This window comes from Oncorhynchus keta, chromosome 21 (assembly GCF_023373465.1).
Source record: "Oncorhynchus keta strain PuntledgeMale-10-30-2019 chromosome 21, Oket_V2, whole genome shotgun sequence".
In the NCBI taxonomy this organism is placed as follows: Eukaryota; Metazoa; Chordata; class Actinopteri; order Salmoniformes; family Salmonidae; genus Oncorhynchus; species Oncorhynchus keta.
The window spans coordinates 9,823,179-9,841,761 of NC_068441.1; the positions used below are offsets into that span (position 1 = coordinate 9,823,179).

The 18,583-nt window shown below is 41.0% G+C and overlaps 1 protein-coding gene across 2 annotated transcripts in view; it reads left to right on the forward strand.

Annotated features, from left to right (window-relative positions):
• The first annotated feature begins 2,698 nt into the window (after positions 1-2,698).
• The window catches only part of LOC118400080 (FERM domain-containing protein 4B-like), a 79,864-nt gene continuing 63,979 nt past the window's right edge, over positions 2,699-18,583 (forward strand). The window contains exon 1 of one of the 2 annotated variants that reach the window (XM_052473300.1): positions 2,699-2,928. The gene's annotated coding sequence lies outside the window, so the exon portion shown is untranslated. Of the gene's footprint in view, positions 2,929-16,897; positions 16,999-18,583 lie in introns of those variants that run through there. The other variant, XM_052473301.1, reaches the window with a different exon arrangement.

The window sequence follows — 18,583 nt, forward strand, 5'->3', positions numbered from 1 at the left end:
TCATGGTGTGAACCTCCCCTGCCTAAAACAAGAATTACTCCACTTTATCAACATGGTATTTTGAGGTAGACTATTTAAACATTACTTACGGTACACGCCATTCATCCAAATGTATTATTTTTAGTATTATTAAACATAATTCTCAAAATCAGTAATTACTTACAATTTTCTTACAAGATCTGTACATTTCCTCATGGACCTATTCTGAACTGCAATAGAACAGTGGCCTATAAATAAATACTTATGTGATGCATTTGATTGTTCACACCTGAACAAAAACTGTCTTAATCCTCAAACAATATGCAATATGAATTTTAAGGATGTTTGAATATGTAGCCAATACCTTCTTTCTCATAATTAATTCATCTTTTTGAGAAGAAAATTGGCATGCCATCTAGATTTATTGTTAATGTATCATTGAAAATGACAGATAAAGGAAGTGTCTGTGGCTGCATTTAGACAGGCAGCCCAATTCTGATCTTTTTCATGAATTGGACTTTTGACCAATCAGATCATCTGTCAAAAAAAAGCTCTGATTTGAAAAGATCTGATGGGTTTGCTCAAAATACCAATTAGTTGAAAAATATCAGAAATGGTCTGCCTGTCTAAACGCGGCCAAAGTGACAAGGCCTTCTGTGGTAATCTCCATGGGACCTGAAGCCAGGCAGAGATTTGGGGGTAGAGATTCTTAGGGCACACATGGCACTGGGGTGAGCCTAATCACTCGCTACCAGAAATCCCCACAAATGGGGGATGGGGGTGGGGCAGTCCCATGGGTGACTCATTTCGGATTTGAAGGAAGCATTTTGCCTCCGTACACACTAGTCAGTTGCCTAGACACAAAGGATAATAATTGGTTTCAAATAATTGCTATGCAAGGGTTTGATTGCTAATGGGTACCACCCACCTTAGGTTTGCATGTTAATGCTTTGACCTGGTTGAGCTCCACTATATTTACAAAAGTATGTAGAAACCCCTTCAAATTAGTGGATTTGTCAGTAGAATGGCCTTACTAAAAACCTCAGTGTCTTTCAACGTGGCACCATCATAGGATGCCACCTTTCCAACAAGTCAATTCCTCAAATTTCTGTCCTGCTAGAGCTGCCTCAACCAACTGTAAGTGCTGTTATTGTGAAGTAGAAATGTCTAGGAGCAACATTCGCTCAGATGTGAAATGATAGGCCACAAAATCTCACCATACAGGATCGCCGAGTGTTGAAACGCGTAGTGTGTAAAAAATATTTTGTCCTCAGTTGCAACACTCACTACTGAGTTCCAAACTGCTTCTGGAAGCAAAGTCAACACAATAACTGTTTGGCGGGGGCTTCATGAAATGGGTTTCCATGGCCGAGATCGGTGTGGTAGAACTTGACTGGCCTGCACAGAGCCCTGACCTCAACCCTATCGAACAACTTCGAGATGAATTGGAACGCCGACTGCAAAACAGGTCTAATCGCCCAGCATCAGTGCCCGACCTCATTAATGCTCTTGTGGCTGAATGGAAGCAAGTCGCCGCAGCATTGTGCGTATATTCGTGGAACGCCTTCCCACAAGAGTGGAGGATGTGTAGCAGCAAAAAGGGGACCAACTCTATATTAATGCTCATTATTTTGGAATGAGATGTTCGACAAGCAGGTGTCCATATACTTTTAGTCATGTCGTGTACCTTACAGTAAACCTAGTCAGTTTTTTTATCCTTTCCATTTCCTAGTCCTGCAGTTTTTGTGGATTTCAGAGATTTTCCATTGTTCAGACTCCACAATGATCTGGCACTTCCTTCCTTCCCCTTATAACTTGTTTCACAATTCTGTCAGTTGAAAGATACCCATTTTGCACATTCACATAAATTCTACTGACCAAGTACTCAGTCAATATCTATTTTAGTAATGGGCTTGTTAAAAGCTACTAATTCATCATTTTAAATTCTACCAGATTACTTTTTCACCTAATAGATGAATCATTGTTCACTGCATGAGAAAAACAATCTCTCTTGGTCTATCTGTGCCCATAAAAGTGGGACATTCTGCAGACAAATTCCAGAAAACTCATTACCCCATTGGTTAGACTATCACTGAGATCAAGATGAATGTATGTGAGAGAGCAGCAGCATCATCTCCACATAACCAGCCATGTGTGAAATCACAGGTCGGGACAGGACTGATATCTTGTCATTATATTCCCCTGAAACCAAAATCCAAATTTATGTGATCTGCAAAGAAAATCTTCTCTTCGACACAAGTGAAAAGGCAGTGTAATTGAATGATGTGCACCTGCAAATATCTTGACATGTAAATGTAGGTTTCACAGGAAAGGACACATTCAGCTCTCTACCATCAACACTTTAACACGATGGGATAAAACATGTTTCATCAGGTGGGCTTAGTTCTTCTCTGATAACTGATGGATGCAACGTTTGTTCAACGTTTACTAATGTGAATGACCAGCATGATTAACAGATCATTCAATATTTCAACCACTGTAGCTAGCTACAGTATGCTACATGCAATACAGAGCAGAGCAGACCAGAGCAGCTTGCAGAGCTTTGTTGATATGGGTGGTTCAGCAGGTGCCACATCGCTTGTGCGTGGAGCGTGCGTTTACGCAATGGAGAGCGCGTTTCTGGCACAGCAAGTGGGAAGTTCGTCTGTTCTGTGAATTGGCTGAAGGTAGGAGGGAGGAGGCGGGTGTGGATGGGTGGAACTGTGCGCGATAAGGATATGCACCGGCAGCTTTGCTTCCTGGCTCCAACAGATCAGTTGTCTATAGAGAAAGATCAGCGGTTAATTGTACCTTTATGAGTTTTACTTGGTTACATCAGAAGAGAAACCCGCTGGAATAATTTGTTTTTATCCGTGCGGGTAAAAACCTTCTGTTCATACAAAGAGTCCTGGAGCTCAATTCGATCATAACGGCGACAATAAAGACAAGGTAAGGAACTGCCCAGTTGCTTCTCAAACGAACCAAATCATGTTTTATTGATAATTTAAGCAACGTTTATCGATATCAATAATGATGAGGCTAGCAAACATCGGTAATTTGTGCCAAGCCCAACTTATTTATGGTATAAATTATAGTTTCACCTGTTTTTGTAGGCTACACGCGGAGATTTTGTTTTTCTTCAGCAATAAACCAACCTAAACTGGTACTTGCTCTGTGTTCTCTCCCTCAGTTCTATTCCATTATCCTGTTGCGTTGTGCATTACTTGGCACATGTTATATATTTAAATATTTTAAACAAGCTAGGAACCTACAATATGAATACTTATTATTATTATTATTATTATTATTATTATTACTGAGACATTGTACAAACATGTCATGTATTGACCCATCTTATAGTGTCATTATCTACCAATTTGAGAAGAGAACATACACATCAGGTGATGACCAAGCCTGGTCTCAGACTCACTACGCTTGCTATGGTTACCTAAGACAGGGAAGGATACTTAAGTTTAAAAAATAAAGTAGGGTGGGCGTATAACGCGAACGTCTAACAACTCAAAGGTTGCGAGTTAGAATCTCATCAGGGACAACTTAAGCTAATTAGTAACTTTTCAACTACTTTGTACTTTTTAGCTACTTTGCATGTTAGCTAACCCTTCCCCCAACCTGCACCCTTTTAGCTAACACTTCTTATAACCCTTTAAACTAATTCATTAACTTAACCCTAGCACCTAGCACCTAGTCTAGCTAACTTTAGCCAGCTAGCTAACGTTAACCACCTAGCTAGAATTCGTAACATATCATACGTTTTTCAAATTCGAAACATACAATATGTAACGTATGTTTAGCAAATTCGTAACAGATAATACAAATTGTAATTTGTCACATCATTCGAAATGGGTGACGGATATGCACAAATTAATACAAACCATACGAAATGTAACATAATACTAAAATATATTTACGTACAGAATAATACAAAATGCCCCGAGACCAGGTTGCATGACAGACTGATGTACCACACCAAAACATGCTTGTTTTCTTGTAAATATGCTGTAAACATGCACACATGCTGCTTTTCGACTGTAACACCAGTTTTACACTAGTGTATACACCCTAATGTTATACTAGGGAAATCGTGTTTCCATATCTAGGGCTGACAGTGATGACTTGTGAAGAGCAGAATCAATTACATGATCAAAGCAGTTGCTTTGTGAGAAGGTGTTAAAGTTCACAGTTAACCATTGTTATGTAAATGTTATCTGAAAAGTACCAGTGGCCTGACTTTGGCCCCAAGAGAGCAGGTCCACCGAAGCCATGGCCCAGTGAGACATGGGTGCCGGCCTTTTGGGTAAAACACGGGGGTAAATCCTGTATGGAAATGCACCAACAAGGTGTTATTTATGAGCACAGCACGAGTCCAGGGGGACAATAAAGACATAACAGACAACGCATACAGACATGGGCAGACACAAACAAACATCCAGCCACAGACTTACAACTTCTGCCTGAGTTTCCTGTTTCCTGGGAAAGACCAACAATGGGAGAGAGAGCATGTGATATCCTGTACGATCCTGTACGTCTTGTGTCACTCTGGACTCAAGTACCAAAATAAGGCCATAACACAAATTTGATTGTAATGAAATAAAGTGCAATTGTAGGCTACGCATAGGCTACTCAAAGTAGGAACTTTATAGTACAGTAAAGCCACAACTAACTGTAAACAGCAACCCGATCAGTACAAAGTTTGATTCACAAACCTCAGTTTACCTCAGTACACTCGCTTACCTCAGTTCACTGGTGTCATTCAATGGTCGTTGAAATAGCTATACATGTTAAGCTATACAGTGCTAATGTGCCTGTCGCTACAGTGATATTGAAAAAAGCATGAGGTTGGTTTGTAAAGGGGTCAATATTGAATTTGCCGTTTATAAAGTAAGTGTTACACAGGCCCGCAGAGACCGACGCAGAGCTTTGTCTTATTAAACTTGTGAGGACTTTTTGGGGACCAACAATTGATTCCCATTCAAAATCCTATTTTCCGTAACCTTCATTTGAAATCTAACCCTGAACCTAACCCGAAGCCTTTTTACAAGTGAGGTCTGGCAAAATGTCCTCACTTCTCAGAATTTTTCTTGGTTTGCTATTCTTGTAAGGACTTCTGGTACTCACAAGTACAGTAAAATGTGTACACACACATTACAGTAATTACAGTAGAGTACAAAAGCAGGACAGCATTGTGTTGACTTTAGTCTAGGATGTTCAGTTGCTTTTAATGGGCTCAGTGCTTCCAATTCAATAAAGCTATTAACTGTCACAGAAGATTCCATTGCTGGTGCCCAGCCAGCAAAGATATGTTATTTACCAATCAAAGTACATTAATGGACTCATCCATACAATCTAGCCTTTCAGAGTGTAAACAGTAGAAACATACCCTTTCTGTCTAGACGTAACTGTTTAGCCATCAGAGGCAACACATGTAGAAACCTGGTCCTGGGAATAGTGTGATTTCTCACCTTTAGACCAATCCTTTCTTTTGTCTTAAGATTTGGTCGCTGGCATTTTCTGTTTTTCCCACGCACCTATCATTTGAACGTTTTTCATGCACATTGAACAGGAAGATTGGTAGTTATTCGATACTGTGGTCATGCAGGTTTGTACAAATCATGTAATCTGACAGACTGAGCAGGTCCTGTTGAATAGATTTTCCGAACAGGGCATTCTAGTCTACAGGCAATACTCTGAACCCTTTACTGACTACAGATTACGACAAAAATACAAAATAGGGGAAAAAAGACTAATGCAATAAGTTAATGACCTCTCTCTTCTCAAAGTTATGAACTTTTGTAGAATTTCAAATATTTTCTCCAGTTCAGTATGCTTGCTTTAATGAATAGGCATACTAATGTGGCTACTCAACTTGATTATGGTAGTGCCTAATGTAAGTTCATGCCCCAAAGCAGTGCTGGTCAATGCCTGTTTGTGGGTCAACTGTAATCTTTAGGCTTAGCAGTGGAAATCAATTCAAAGCCCCTCCCACTGTAGATGGCAGGGTTGTCCAGAAAGGAAAGCTGAGTTAAGAGTTGCAGTAAATAATTCCAATTAGGAGTTTGGCAGTGTTCATTGTTTGTTTTATGTCAGAGATAATGCAAGAGACAAGGGGGTGAAATTACTGTGAAATATACATACAATGCAAAAAGAAAAACATCAAATGATTTGCACTTAATGCCCTCTGTGCTCCCAGTCTCTCAAGGAAGGGAACTGTCACAAACATGGTTAACACTGTCAACAGGACTCTCTCTTGTTGGCTGTTATACTGCCTGTGTGGTTGGTCTCTGGACCTTTTCCTTGTTTTACGTCTGCTTTTGTCCTTTCACAGGACATCCTGTGTATAACAAATTGTCTAACTCATTTTCATGTACTAAACCATGGACATTCTGAAATGTCCCTTTTAGAGGTCGACCGATTAATCGGAATGGCCGATTAATTAGGGCCAATTTCAAGTTTTCATAACAATCGGTAATCGGTATTTTTGGAGACCGATTTGGCCGATTAAAATATATATTTTTTACACCTTTTTATTTAACTAGGCAAGTCAGTTAAGAACACTTCTTATTTTCAATGACGGCCTAGGAACGGTGGGTTAACTGCCTCGTTCAGGGGCAGAACGACATGTTTACCTTGTCAGCTCGGGGGATTCAATCTTGCAACCTTACAGTTAACTAGTCCAATGCTCTAACCACCTGGTTACATTGCACTCCACGAGGAGACTGCCTGTTACGCGAATGCAGTGAGCCAAGGTAAGTTGCTAGCTAGCATTAAACGTATCTTATAAAAAATAAATAAATCATAATCACTAGTTAAACTAGTAATATCATCAACCATGTGTAGTTATCTAGCGTGTCCTGCGTTGCATATAATCGATGCGGTGCAGATCGTTGCTCCAATGTGTACCTAACAATAAACATCAATACCTTTCTTAAAATCAATACACAGAAGTATATCTTTTTAAACCAGCACATTTAGCTAAAAGAAATCCAGGTTAGCAGGCAATATTAACCAGGTGAAATTGTGTCACTTCTCTTGCATGGCATGCAGAGTCAGTGTATATGCAACAGTTTGGGTCACCTAATTTGCCAGAAAGGTACGTAGTTATGACATAACATTGAAGGTTGTGCAATGTAACAGTAATATTTAGACTTATGGATGCCACCCGTTAGATAAAATATGGAACGGTTCCGTATTTCACTGAAAGAATAAACGTCTTGTTTCCGGATTCGACCATATTAATGACCTAAGGCTCGTATTTCTGTGTGTTATCATGTTATAACTAAGTCTATGATTTGATAGAGCAGTCTGACTGAGCGATGATAGGCAGCAGCAGGCTCGTAAGCATTCATTCAAACAGCACTTTTGTGCGTTTGCCAGCAGCGGTTTATGACTTCAAGCCTATCAACTCCCGAGATTAGGCTGGTGTAACCGATGTGAAATGGCTAGCTAGTTAGCGGGGTGCGCGCTAATAGCGTTTCAAACATCACTCGCTCTGAGACTTGGAGTGGTTGTTTCCCTTGCTCTGCATGGGTAACACTGCTTCGAGGGTGGCTGTTGTTGTTGTGTTCCTGGTTCGAGCCCAGGTAGGAGCGAGGAGAGGGACGGAAGCTATACTGTTGCACTGGCAATACTAAAGTGCCTATAAGAACATCCAATAGTCAAAGGTTAATGAAATACAAATGGTATAGAGAGAAATAGTCCTATAATTCCTATAATAACTACAACCTAAAACTTCTTACCTGGGAATATTGAAGACTCATGTTAAAAGGAACAACCAGCTTTCATATGCTCTCATGTTCTGAGCAAGGAATTTAAACGTTAGCTTTCGTACATGGCACATATTGCACTTTACTTTCTTCTCCAACACTTTGTTTTTGCATTATTTATTTGAGGGTAAATTGATTTTGATGTATTATATTAAGTTAAAATAAGTGTTCATTCAGTATTTTTGTAATTGTCATTACTACAAATAAATTAAATATAAAAAATCGTCCGATTAATCGGTTTCGTTTTTTTTGGGGGGGGTCCTCCAATAAATCGGTATTGGCGTTGAAAAAAATCATAATCGGTCGACCTCTAGGCCCTTTGTCAAATTAGGCACAGTCTTTTGAAACACATAAACATAATGCTTTTGTTTGATTTAGCAGACATTTAGGAAGCAAATGTGCTTCTTTGTCCTGTTCGATTTTTTTCTGTTATGGTTTGAGTGACTACTCATCCTCTTACGTGAGTGGAAGGTTTGAATCCCCTACTGTGACACATTTCATGCTTTGGTGTTCAGTGCGATGCAGAGTAGAAAGCACAGGGATTCGGCCTGAAAGGGGCTCCTCAGCTGGCAGGGAAGTCCTTTGGGAGGCAGGGCCCATATCATTTAGATGAAAGAGAATGCATTAAGACAACAAGCAATCTATTTAAGGAAGAGAGAGGATTGCCAGTTTGTGGACAAATTCCACCCAAAATTCCCAGAGCACATGCATTTCCTTATACATAATTTAGAGGATGGATATAGGGATGGATTTATAGATTACCCATTTGTGTCAGTGGACATTGACTGAGGCACTTCACATTAAGTGCCCCTGTCTCATGGGAATAATGTGGGTAATGTTACAATTCCAAGCACCCAGATTCCAGACACCGTCTTTGGGTATGGCCCCATTCGTACACAAAATGGAAAATAGCTTGTTATTGACCTATCTTTTATATGCCTATTTATGGGGAGCTCTAAGAATAAACTTTGTTGCTTTGAGAAACCATGCTGCGTGTACATTTGGTCACCTTCCACCTCTCAGTGGGTATTGTGGTGTATAGGTAGGCTTTTAACAGGAGTAAGATGGAGCCGGAGCTATAGACAAACCTCTTCCCCAGTGGTACCACTGGCAATGGCTGTGCACTGAGGAAGGCCAGAGGCTGTAGGGTAATAATTCCCTTGAGAAGAGCCAACATTAGCCGCACCACAGTGTAGAAAGCACCATCCTTTTGTTATTGTTTGTCTCATTCTCAGTGTTGCAGACCAGCACTCAATTATGCTGAGTCTTGGGAACTGAGAATACCAACAAAGCAGACCCCATCCCTGGCCCTTGCTCTGTGTCTGTCTGCGGATGCTTCAGTATCCTGCTGCTTTGCCTGCAAACTGGGGGGAGCTATTGATGATCCTTCCTGTAATTACCGTGTCTCTGTGTGTGTCTCCCTTTTTTTATTACTCCCACTATATCACACACAAACACACACACACACGAGAGAGAGGAGCTGGAGTGCTCATTTAGGAGGTTTGAGGGCCTGAATGATAATGACCACTGAGAGAACTCTGTGCTGATTGGGGGGATGGATATGGATGGAGAGACCTGAGCAGCTATTATTCTCTCACTGTAGCAGCAATAGAGATGTTCACGGAGGCAGATGTGTTCAGGGAGCAGACATACCCCAAAGCCTTGAAACCAGAGTGATCAATACTGCTCAGTGGTTAAATCCCCATGTGAGTGTTTCCCATGGCTACTACTGGAGGGGTTTGCTTGGTAAAGACATGGCTGGTGAGCTACAGAGCCCTCTGAACCTGTGATATATTGAGATTTCCTCAATAGCTTGTCTAATGCCTGAAGTGTATTCTTTATTCTTATTGTTTTGTGTTTGCGAGATTGCCTCTCCTTGGACAAGCGTCTACTCTGTTTGCTCATATTGGAAGACTGTACTGATCATGAAATGTGTATATGTTGTTGATTTTAGGAGTAATTTCTGTGCCGTTTGGCAGATGGAAGACAATGTGTATATCCCACGCTTGGATGAGCCCTGCCTCATTAATGTTGTGTTCTGTGAGACCCCCTCCCTCCCCCAGTAGAGGCCACCTGTCCTTTCCCCCTCCACACTGCTGTCCCTCCCCACCTCTTCACATTCACAGAAGCAAGCTACTAAGCAGGTAGCCAGTAGCAAGCAGTCAGCCACCCTCACTGCTGCAGAGAGGACAGGGGAATACCATTCAATACAATGAGAGTCCTGATCACTGCTACAGGAAGACAGCTATATGGGAATACGGGCCTGTTACAAAGGGAACACTGAGATTGATATAAAGACACACGGATACATTGTGATAGACAATATAGAGAGTTCTTCAATGGTATACTGTCTTTTGATAATGTTATGGGTGGCTCCACACTGTAGTGTAGGGTTCAAACAGGCTTGGTCACTTTCTAGACAATTCAATGCTACAGACAGTGGTGTAAAGTACTTAAGTAAAAATACTATCTGTACTTTACTATTTATATTTTTGACAACATTTACTTCACTACATTCCTAAATAGCTTGTCTAATGCCTGAAGTACTAATTTAAAATGTACTTTTTACTCCATACATTTTCCCTGACACCCAAAAGTACTTGTTACATTTTGAATTCCCAGCACGACAGAAAATGGTCCAATTTGAACACTTATCAAGAGAACATCCCCTGATCATCCCTACTGCCTCTGATCTGTAGGACTCACTAAACACAAATGCTTTGTTGTTAAAAGATGTCTGAGTGTTGTGTGACCCTGGCTATCCATAAATAAAAAATGTAATTGTGCTGTCTGGTTTACTTAACATAAGGAATTTAATTATTTGTACTTTTGCTTTTTATACTTAAGTATATTTTAGCAACTACATTTACTTTTGATACTTAAGTATATTTAAAACCAAAAACAGCAGCGGTTCAAACTGCAGAACCCAGTTCCTACATTTGAATATAAACATTCATTTTATAAAATAAAACTATGCTACATTTTATCTCTGGGACCCTCAGGATGACAAATCAGAGCAAGATTACTGAATATAAGTACATTTACCTTCAAAGGTGAATGTATCAAACCAGTTGCCTTGATAAAAGTTATTGTTGTACACTCTCAAACAATCGCATGGTATTCCTTCATGGTAATAGATACTGTAAACTGGACCGTACAGTTAGATTAACAAGAATGTAAGCTTTCTGCACATATAAGACATGCATATGTCCTGGAAAGTTGGCTGTTACGTCATTCTAGTCACATTAGCAAAAACCGTCCCTGTATAGAGACACAGATCCCTTTGGTTTGCTCATATGACTAGGATTGTGCTTTTGGTCACTGGACAATGAAAGAAAGTTTATATAAAATAATTACCTCCACGGATGTGGTCTGATTTTGGCTAGGCTACTTTAAACCAAGGTACACATTCAGGTTTCAAACAATTTAAGGATATGTTTTGAAAATGCATAGCCTACTGCCTACAGTTCATTGCAAAGTGGTGTGTGACTCGCTGATGAAGCCTGCCTTCTGTTGCCTATGCATCTGCTGTTTGAGATGCTGTAGCAGATTTCCCGCTCAAAGTCTCTATCTGTATGCTGTACGCGTGTGATACATAAGATGCATAACTAACATACTGTACACAATCGCAAATTTAATTCCACAAAATGATGCAAATTACTTATAGACTGATAAGCATGGCCAGTCTAATGTATTTCCATCATATGGTATTCCATCAATGAATAGGTTAAAATGCATTATTTTGCAATGGGATTTTTCCTTCTTCTCCCAGACAATTGGCCTGCCGGACTTAGCAGCAGGCGGAAGAGCAATATCCGCCGTTGTAGTAAGGATAAAGCCTGACCTGGAATGTGATGCTAACAGAAGCTGGCTAGCTTTATAAAAGCCTAAGCAGATCTATCTTGTATACCTTGACTGGACATTGAGAAAACCTAATGCAGTGGGCTTGGCTCTAAAGCTGGATGCCTCGGAATCATGCAGTAGAGACAATCTCACCACCCTCCCATAAGAGGGCGGCAACCGGTGGCATCCACACAATGGTTAAGTAACATTCACCCCTGAGGGAGAATGCAGAGACAGGGGAGGGAGGTTGTGTATAAGGGTGCAGGGTGGTGACCTTGTTTATATTTGAAAGATATGCTACCCTTCAGGGATAAGTTTGTCAAGATCATTGTTGTAGCCTGCTGTAACAAAGTCAAAACAGACAGGTTTACCCGTTGGCACTTTTGACACTACAGACCACCTATGCTTAACTGTAAGCAGTATGGAATCAAATGTCTTGCTGTATATGTTGTGCTTGTGTGTACATATGAGACGGTGAGTTATAAATCCTTTCCAGGGATTGTAGAGTATCAGAAGTAGTCTGCTACTACGCTCAGCACTTATGAACCCCAGCACCCCTCCATGCCGAACCACGATTCCCCAAAAGCTCAGTTCCCCGCCGAAGTGGACTAGACAGACCCTGGGATAAGTGTTCACACTGTGACAGATTGAGAGGTCCTCTGTCGCATTGGTGGTTTGCTGCAATGGACCAATGGTGACTAATCCAAATGGACTGCTGTGTATCCGCTAGCGTTTTTTCCCATAATACCTAGGGAACGGTTTTGTCTATGAAATCCACACTCTGAGTATTCACGGTCTGAGGTTTTCATTGTCACTCTGTCTGTATTCCCAAAGCATGTTTTGCTTCCCTGATAAAGCTGTGTAATTGATCTGATTATTTAGTTAGAGGATTGTTTGATAGTCTCATTACAATATCTAATAGTTATAGTAGTTATCACCTGGCAAACACTCTCTAATCGATGATATCTTTGTACAAGGACAAGAAAGAGCATTGTATCAAATAAGTCAGTAAGTGATATGATGGGGTTGAGTTTAACTGGAGAGATGTACGTATTACGTGTGATGGTTATTTAGCTCTTTGAAGCATTGATTTTTAACATTGACAATACCATATTTCTACTGTGTGTGTCTGCGTACTTGACAGTTGGTTTAGCATAGGGCTGTGACCGTATTACCGCCACACCGGTAGTCACAAGTCATGACCACAGTCAAATTCCATGTGACCGTTTAGTCACGGTAACTAGGCTTCTTCAAGCTCTGATGCTGCTGATGGTCATTAGTCGCCTACCAAACTACCTGGTATTCAGCACTCTCTTGTCCCTCTAATCACTCTGACATCAATGCAAATGTAATCGAAAATTAAATCAAACATTTTATGAGTCCACAAGCTTATGTTGTGCAACAATTCTATAGGCTATGCAATTGCGTGAGAAAACAATGTTTTGATGGCCTCTATTAAAAAGAGGAGTATCCCATCAGCTTTCTATAGGCTAGGCCTACTATATTTATTTCTCAACATTCCTAATATTAAACACATTGCTTCACTTTACAACAGGAGTATAGTCTACTGGCATGAAAATTAAGTTTCCTCCATTCGCTATTTAAGTGAATGACATGTTCTGTGACACGTGCATGAAAATGGTCCATTCTAAATCAAAACAAATTTCACACATATATTATATGTAAAGACAAGATTAAACCAAGAATAGTCTGATGGGTGACAATAATAGCCTGTCACTTGTGAATGATGCCCAGCTTTTATGCAGTAAGGCAAGAAACAGTGCATGCCTTTTTTGCGACTTTTTCAGATCATAGTCCCTCAACTCATGTAGCCTAGCCCATAGGCCTATATGTTTTGATAAGGTTTTTATCACAACTAAAGTGGCCAAACAACTTCTTAAAATTAAGCATGTTAATCTGCTTTACAACCGGTGTAGAGCCTAACTGGCATACATAATTGGCAAGTGAGTTTCAAGTTTGGGGAAGATCATTTTCACCATTAAAATGTACCTTTATAATAAAGCATTACATGCATAGTGGCATTTGTGGTCACTTTTGAGAATGGCGTTTTCCTGCAAATTAATTGCATTTTAGAATAGTCGCGCATAGCCTACTACCGTGTGTGCATTTCTGCGCTCATAATGTGAAGAAATAGCCTAATATGGACCGTTCTAACATCTTAAATACGCGCCTTGGAATTCGATAAGAAGGATGCGCGCAGTTGCATCCTTGATGGGTCTGTCTTTTACTTCTAGCCTACTTCAAGAGCTGAGATAGATGCCTGTGAGGAGAACCTGATCACGTGTCGGCATTGGCTAATAACAATTATGATATCTTAGAGAGCTATGCGAGTGATAGGTACTTCGGGAACATGCAGCTGGGAGAAGGGAATTATAATTATTATATCAACAATGGCCGCTGTCCTCAAAATGTATAGATTTTTTTTATGGGGCATTACGGCCACACTAGGGGGATGCCACCGGGAAATTCAAGGCATTATCAAGTGCTTGTCAAATTGTGAATGAGAGACTGATGAAGTGTGTGCAGCCTGTGCAAGAAACAAAGCAGAGCTCATGGCTTTCAACTTTTTTTCAAATCATCATTAGAGTCACATCATGCAGCCTTAGATTGTATAAAACATCTAAACATATAGCCCAACATTTGTATCACAATAAAATTTGCATAAATAACTAGAAATTGAGAATATGTTTATTTGTTAACCGCTCAACACAGAATGTGCGCACTCCCTCAGAAATTGTTTGGAGAAAACATCCTATTTTATTCAGCTATGTTAAATTATATTCTTCATACTATACAATAATGCCACAGACTTCTAAGCAAATCTTGTCTGCTAAATGAACTAGTACAGCCCACAGCCTTATGGCATAGCCAGATCGGGGCCTAACATAAGAACAAGAGTATGCTATGAAATATACTACATTTTATTCATATCATGTTTAAAATAAATTATGAATGTATTGTGTAGGCTATATTAAGTGGATTTATTAGACTTGTTAAAATGTAGATGTTCCAAAGGTCTGCATCAGTGGCTTGTAGGCTATGTGTTGAAGCCAGGAGATGCTAAATGTGTTTATGTTAATTAATGGTCAATTACCGTGAGACCGGCAGTCATTTGCTTGACAATCACCGGCGGACAAAGCTTCATGACCGCCACAGCCCTAGTTTAGCATTCAGAATAACCTTTTCACTGGGTCCCTATAGACCTTCCTCTGGACACCATTCACATGACTGTGGAAATTGGATGCATGATGGTGGTAATTCATCTATATTTACAGAACAAGGACGATGTCATTGCTGAACATGGCTATAAATAAAAACAGGCATTTTGCTATTGTGTTGAATAAAACGAGACAAGAAAAACGTATTTTACAACATGACTGAACAGGGATGTTTTGTTGACCAGGCATAGCATGACATTCATGTCATTTTATAGAATGAAGTCACTTCCTAAACAAATACAGTATGTCAGAGGAGTTAGACAATCAAGTATGAGATATCAGCATACATGTTATATGAACCATTATCTGTCTTTCTGTCTCTCGCTCTCTCTCTGTCTCCTCTTTCTCTCTCTCTCTCTCGCTTCTTTACTCTCTCCATGTCTTTGTCTGTCTCTTAGGACCCCCACAGAGATCAGCCATTCATGACCTCCATCTCTTGCATATCATATTAAAACCCTGCAACTCCAGTTAATTTTTCCTCTCTCTAACAGCCTCTGCCTTTGCAAATCTCAGCAGCACCCACAATCCCTTGGGGCCGGGGGCTTATTTGATGAGGGCAGACAGTGTGCGGCTGACACCATGGCCTGCGTCCCACCCCCTCAGCCCCCTCAGCTCAGAGGCATCTGGGTTATGCACACAGGGTTTGTCACAGGCCTCCAGTAGGCCTCAGAGCAGTGTCCTGGAAAGCAGAGAACCAGGTCCCAAATCCCTGGTCATAACAGACATATCAATGGGGCGGTGTTGGCAGTACTGACCCCCTGACCCCTCTCCCTTTCCTCCACCCCTTGCCAGGCTGCACAAAGCAGGGCTTGACTGTACCGCCCCACCACACACAAAAAGCTTTTCTCTCTCTCTCTCATTCACCAACTGGAGCTTAATCACATGACTTTAATGAGGTATTATTGAGTCTTGTGTGTATTAAACATATGCACAGAGAACTTTCCTTAAACACATAATGGGGACCTCTCAGTCACAGACAGACATACTGGGAAAGAAAATACAAATCCTTCTCAGAATCTATAGTTTCATCCCTGGTTGATTGAATGCAGAATGTGCACTTAATAGCAACCATTCTGAATAGAGAGAGCTTATTGGAGCACAGGGGGAGAGTAAGTTATTAGACTTTATTTAATTTGGTAAACACTACAACGTACGAGACATGTAGCATAGTAATCAAGCGATCACTTATGCATAACTGCTGGACTTGATTATTTGAAGTGCTTTAATCCACTCATATTTGATTTATGACGAAATGTTCCCATCGGGATATCATGGTCTGGAACAGATTAGACACCTGCTCTGCTTCTGAACAGAGGCAGCAGTCAGGATACTTTCCATGTATAGCCATGGCACTGTCCCTGTCACTCTGAAGGCATGGCATGGGCGTCATCTCTGAGAGGAAAGGGAATGCCAACGCTGTCCACCATGCTGTCCTTGCCTCAACCGTACTGTACTGTACGTGTTCGTGTCCTAGCCTGCCTGCCTGTCAGCTGTAGCTCTGTATGTGGAATGGGGCTGTGGCCCGTCAGCTGTAGCTGTGTGTCAGCAGCTGTTGCCCTGTGCTGAAGTTGTATGTCTGCTGCTGTGGGAGGCCATCCTCTTTTAGACAATTAACGGAGCGCTTACAGTACGTGGTAATTGCCATCCTAATGAAATTAGCTAGGGGACACAGATGCTTGATGATCACGGCAGCAATGTCATGCCCTCATTGTGTTCCCTACAGACCCAAGCCTATTAATACTGATAAGTTATGGAATTGGACTGAGAGGTATCTAAATTGAAACAGACATCCGCTGCCGCAGTACCAGAGCCAGAGCACGCCTGAGGTGTGTCGTCTCCTCAAAGCACTCGCTAGTCAGATGAAAACGCTATGTGAATAATTGTCAGGTAACACTCAAGACTATTGTGTACTCCTTAAAAGGGAAAAATCATCCACTGATTTGGCCTCGTTTTTTTGGCTTGCTCCTCCTGAAATGCTGGCGGCCATGACAGAAGCCAAATGGGAGTTGGCTTGGGGGTGTGGTTTGATAAGGGGTGTCAGAACCTTGCCCGCAGCTGTTTCGCCACACTCAATTACAACAAACAAACCTCTTGCAGGCTGTGTTCAATAACTACAGGCAGATGCATGGTGAGATGCCAGAGGACGCTTTGAATGGGTTAGTAGCCTCCAGAGTAATTTGAGAATGCAATTGCTGAGTTTATGTAGATATTTTAAACTAAGTGTTTTTGATAACTTTAAAATGTAGTACATTTTTTTAATGAACCTTTATTTAACTAGGCAAGTCAGTTACTGCGCCTATTGGCATTTTGGCTGGTGGTAATGGGGCTACCTTAGCAAACATGTCAGTGGTCATACCTTCCTTTGTGGTGTCCCGTATACAACAGGAGTTCCCTGATCCTATGGCAGAATACACAGAGTTTCTCCCACCAACTATTGAATGATAGCATTCAATTCAATAATTTAAAAAAAGACAATACAAGTAAAAGTTGTGTGTATTAAGATTTTAATGCAGAGTGCCAGGTCTCTCCATTCAGAGACGGCAGTATCAAGCCTGTGTCGGTCAGACTCCATCACATCTTGCAAGTCTCCAAGTGCTGGCTCCATAGATGCATTTGTGAACATCAATTACCAATGGCAGTTAGGATAGGTGATATCTGACAAGGTCTTTGCAAGAGCCCCATTGATGGCCATCGCAGTGTAGATCAGTGAAATAGAATGGTCAACACAGCGATCAGGCTGGTTCCACCAGGCTAAGTTATGAAGGTGAATTGGGAAAAAAACTCTAAATGGTTTTGACCTTTGACCAGGTCAAATGTCACCAACCTGATTCAAGTGTCCTCCCTGTTCCTTTTATAGTAATCCTCACAGCTGGTCTTCTCTATGTTGCATGTTCAGCTGCAAACTGGGCATCTCTCAAACAACTGCAGCAAGGAGTCCTCATAAACAATATACTTCCTCAACTTATGAGGTGGTGTTGACTAGCAGGGCCTGTGACATAGTGATACAATAGACAGCCAAGTGGTGAATTGCATTTTGTTATCAAGAAGGATACTTCACAACCGAAATGTCTCTACTACTTGTATCTGCTTGGCTGGTTAATTAATCTACTAGTTCATCAAACCGGGTAACTTTCAAACAACTTTTCACATAACACACCATTGTTAATGAAGCTGTCTGTCATCAGGGCAGTGACTCGGGTCACTGTCAGAGGCCTCATGATGGCTCGTCCTTTTCACAGGAGTCAAGGGAGACACTGGCAGCAACGGAGGTGGTGTCACAGGGGTATTTGTGTCGCATGATACTTATTCTGAGCTTGTCTGACAAGCTGTGAAAAGTGAATTAAATTATATTTGGAGGTCACTAAACCATTGCAATCACATTGCCTGACATGTTATGATACCCCTCTTTGCTCCTTCTGGTAGGTCCCAGCATCTGTTCATGACCAGGGATCCAACTGTGCACTTTGTCTTAAAGAAAAACAGGGTCAATGATTGTCATCATCACTCAATTAAAAATAGATCTTGAGAAATAACCGTCTAGTTTGGTAAGCACAGCTAATTCTGTGCTTTACAGATGTAGACTGACTGGCTCCAGATTGGATTAGATTCAGGCTGGTGACGATGATACACTATGCAACCAACTGTGACATGTTTTGCTAATGCTTTGGGTTTGTTGCTGCTACTTAGTACCATAGAGATCCTATTAAATTACTAGAGGGGCTGTGTCATCAATCCTCAAAG